The sequence below is a fragment of the Macaca fascicularis genome, chromosome 10, assembly GCF_037993035.2.
Source record: "Macaca fascicularis isolate 582-1 chromosome 10, T2T-MFA8v1.1".
NCBI lineage: Eukaryota > Metazoa > Chordata > Mammalia > Primates > Cercopithecidae > Macaca > Macaca fascicularis.
This window is the reverse complement of record NC_088384.1, coordinates 7,556,901-7,561,495: the sequence shown is the minus strand read 5'-3', so window position 1 is coordinate 7,561,495 and position 4,595 is coordinate 7,556,901.

Sequence of the window (4,595 nt, the reverse complement as noted above, 5' to 3'; positions counted from 1 at the left end):
ACAAAAAATTAGCTGGGCCTGGTGGTGTACGGCTGTAATCCCAGCTACTCAGGAGGCTGAGGCAAGAGAATCGCTTGAATGTGGGAGGCGGAAGTTGCAGTGAGCTGAGATTGTGCCATTGCACTCCAGCCTGGACAACAAGAGCAAAACTGTCTCAAAAAAGAAACAAACAAAAACCAGACTCATCGCATGCTAACTTAAATAACATCTTACGAAAAACATATTTCCCCAATAAAAAATTGAGCGAGAAAAATGGGATTGGTTTGCAATTTTGCAGGTCTTTTAATATCTGTCTTCAAAACCAGAGGGGTTCTTGCATGTGCTTCTGCGTTCAGTTTATTGCATTTGAAGTTGTTTGATTGATGCATATAGAGAAAATCTGTCTTCACATAGATACGTGTTTGGAAAAGAGAGTATTTTAGTAGCCTTTTCAGATAACTGTGAACATTCTTTGATACTTCACCAAAACTCAACTAATGAACAGTTTTGAAAGGTTAGTTGCAGTGTGGAATCTGAAACCTCGCCTATGGCTTTTTCACACTCTGTTCCATTAAGATCCCCTGGTCTACCCAGCACTGTGATTGGACCGTTTACCCAGGCATGCTTTTGTAACATCATACTCTAGTCATTTGCAAAATACTGGTTCCCTGAATTATGCAAATCTTCCAAATGTCAACATGTCTTCATTATGCAAAATAAAATATCACATTCATTAATATCAGCACCCATTGGATCAGGAAAATCTAAGTACAAATGCTCCTTGACTTACATTTGATAAACCCGTTGTAATTCAAAAATATTGTAAACTGAAAATACATTAAGTACACCTACCTACTGGACATCATGGCTTAGCCCAGCCTCCCTGGAACATGCTCAGAACACTTACATTAGCCTACAGTTGGGAAAAATCATCTAAAAGAAAGCTTATTTTATAAGAAAGTGTTGAAGATCTTGTGCAGTTTGTTGAATACTGTACATGATGTAGAAATTGCCACCATTTCACACTGTTGTAAAGTCAATACATCGGAAGTGAGACCATTAGAAGTTAGGGACTCTGGCCAGGCGCGGTGGCTCACGCCTGTAATTCCAGCACTTTGGGAGGCTGAGGCTGACGAATCACGACGTCAGGAGACCAAGACCATCCTGGCTAACACAGTGAAACCCCGTCTCTACTAAAAATACAAAAAATTAGCCGGGCGTGGTAGCGGGCGCCTGTAGTCCCAGCTACTCGGGAGGCTGAGGCAGGAGAATGGCAGGAACCCAGGAGGCGGAGCTTGCATTGAGCCCAGATCGCGCCACTGCACTCCAGCCTGGTTGACAGGGCAAGACTGCATCTCAAAAAAAAAAAAGAAAGAAATTAGGGACTCTGTATTGGGAAGCTGCCAAGCTAATGATGGTAGATCCAAGTTTCCAAAAATTTCAGTTTTCCCTTGAAGCCTGCATTTTACCATTGGCAGCAAACACTCAATTGTCTTCTTTGAAGCTCATTTCGTCCATTTCCAAGGAAGTGTCTGCCAGATACCCATGTCTGAATCACCATAGTTTGTTAGTCGCTCTTCCAGGCAAAAACAATGTTCCATGAACACAGCGGCAATTCAGGCCTGGACCCAACCACCCAGGGCTTTCCTTGAGACATACGAGCCCCTGTGAGCAGCAGAAGTGCTCTCTGCTTAGGACGTTTGAACACAGGGTAAAAGGGCTGAGATGTAATGACATGGAGCATTTTGCTGCTTCATTCATGAGTGAAACTGGCGTTGTGCTTCCCTCCCCAAGCGCAGTGGTGAAGGATACAATGACCATAGGGGTTTGTTGCCTCTGCCATTCTCTGCTGGGGTGCAGGCACTTTCACCCACAGCTGCTTTTACATCGTGAGTGCAAATGTCAACCCAGTGAACCAAGTAACTAAGTAACGTCTTTGCATTATTACAAATATAGTTTTAGCCTGATGGACTCCCTGGAGGAGTCTCAGGATCTCCAGGGGGCTGCGGACCACACTTTGGGAACCACTGATCTATCATTATCCAAAGCAAATTTTTTCAGCTCTCGGGGTCCTCCCCAGGTAGTATTCTGTGATTTGCAATAGAGTAATTGTGAGAATATCCATAAGGGCTAAGCTGGGACTTAAGCACCCTCCTTCACCTCCCTGCCACAGATCCTTTGTGAAATGGGGTCGTCGAGCCTATCAGTATCGAGAGAAATAAAAGCAAAGTGCCTGGCATATGCTAGGAACTCAGAAGTGGCAGGAGGGGGCAGTGGGTGTTGGTGGAGGGGCAGAGGCGGGTGCGTGGTCTCTGCACTCTGTGGGTTGGGTAAGAACCTGCCTATCCTGGTGGGTTCTAGTAGGAGGGAGAAATGCATATCTTTCCTGTGTGGCCGGACACAGGAGAACGCTGTAAAGAGCAAGGACTGGCATTAAATTCTGCATTAAACGTGGGGCCCGTTTTTACATTGACACATGCAGATTTCAGTTTGAGTAGTGAACCGTGGGAGGCTGTCTCAGTCGTGCCTTCCTGGAGTCAAACCAGCTGGCCTGTTTTCAAGAAGGAACAATGCTTTGCCCGAAAGTGGGGCGAATGGTAATCACGGACACACTTGTCTCGGTGCCAGAGTCGTAGCTTTATATGTGGCGTCTTCCTGACAAGTAAATTACTGGATTCCTTTGCCAAATCATTAGATAACTTTTAAGAGCAACAAACGTTCATGCAAAAGGAGATTCAGCATTATCTTGTTAGAAAAATAGTCATCATTTTTGAAAAGCAAGGACATGCTATGAAGTTTGACCAACTGTGAAAATTACAGCCTTTCTTCCCTGTACTTCCCCCGTGCTTTTCAATCAATCAGTTTCTAATGGATGAAGCATTCCCTACATTTGTCACTAGATAGATGTGCCGGTCAATTAAAATATTCTGACTTCGCAGGGTTGAGATAATAGCCAGCCTGGATCCATCCGTCACTGTGAAATAGAAGGTGACCTTCCCGTATTGAGTCAGAGACCCAAATACAATTGCTTTGATCTTATTATCATAGTCAGAAATTACTGCTCATCTAAACGTAATTTCCCTGAAATACTGAGCGGGCAGAGCTACTGCTGGAAATACATCATAAAGAGACTGTGGTGCGGCCTTGGGGATGAAAGGTGACATGCTACTCTCATTGGGAGGAACTGCAGAAATCAAGTGCGACGGAATTTCCTGGGCTGTTCTGTATCTGGTAAAGGCTAAGTAGGATTCATCACCAAACCTTAACCCAGAGAGGTTAAGCCCTGTTACAACGAGCTGCAGCAGCCACGCCAGGACTGGACTCCCTGGAATCTGACCCTTTCTTTCCATTCCCACACTCCCAGCCAGGGGTCCTAGCCTTTCCTGTATGTCTGAAAACCACTCTTCCGAGGGTGGGGAGCAGGAAACCCTGTCTTGGGGTGGAAAGGAGTCGGAGCCGGCTTTGGATTCTCACTTCCTTTGTTTGCTTATTTGTTCCTCCAGCATGGACATTGGGCCAGGTGCAGGGTGTTGTACGGGTGGCTCTTCTGGTAACTGCAGTCAGGTTTACCCTCCTCTTTAGCCCCAGAGGCCCCGCAGCCTCCTGTGTCTGCCCATCCCTTGCCCCCGATGTCCCCTTCCCTGCAGTCATTCCAAATGACCTGTAGTCGCCACTGCTGGGCCTGGCTTCTGCAGGGCTGGCCACTCCCCTTTTCCAGGGAGCCCCTGGTTCTGTTTGGAGAACTTTGCCAGGTGCTGGCCCTTCCCCACTCTTGGGGTGGAAGCCTCTAGAACAGGATGGAGAGGGGTGTATCAGTCTGCATGTCATTCTCTGGTCAGAGAAAATAAGTTCCACCTTTTCTGAGCTTGAGTAAGAAAAAAACAATCAAACTAGATGTTTGCCAAAGACATCACAGCAGACACGAAGTAGCAGAAAAGGGCACAGAAAAGGGAGCCTGGGTACCCCCCGCCAGCAGAGGTGCTGGGGCGGGAGCAGGCGCTCCAGGTGGCGCACAAAGTCAGTGAGGACCCTTTTGGGCTCCCTGCAACTGAAGAAGGAATTAATAAAATCAACTATAACCTAACAGTAGTAGTAATAGAAATTTTAAAATCCTCTTAAAGTTACTGCAAAGTGTGACCCCCCCACCCATACACTCAAGTTAAAAGAGAATATTAACAGCCTGTCTTCTCTCTGTGGACAGTGGACCTTATCTATACTCCCCAACTCCACATTCCTCAAGGTTTATTACAGGCCCAGCGAGTTCCTGCTTACCTCCCTAGCATGGCTGCAGGGTCACAAGACCGATAAGGCTAGGTTGCAAGACATGTGTCTCTCGAGATACAAGAAATGTTGTGATGCTGTCTTTGTTTCTTGCTTCTGTAACTCGCTTCCCGCCTCACGTAGTTCCTGCCTTCAGATGTTTAAAAGTAGAAAAAGCCCTTTGTTCGGGGCTCAAACTTTCTGGATGTATGTCCGGCTGAGCTGCTGATCACCTTCATTTAATCAACTCTCCTGAACCTTTTCGGTCTCTCCGATCTTTGATTGTCCCGCAACACAACATCCCCTTTTTGAGCACGCACTGCTTTTGTGTTCTGGGCTTAAGCCAGAACAGGTAA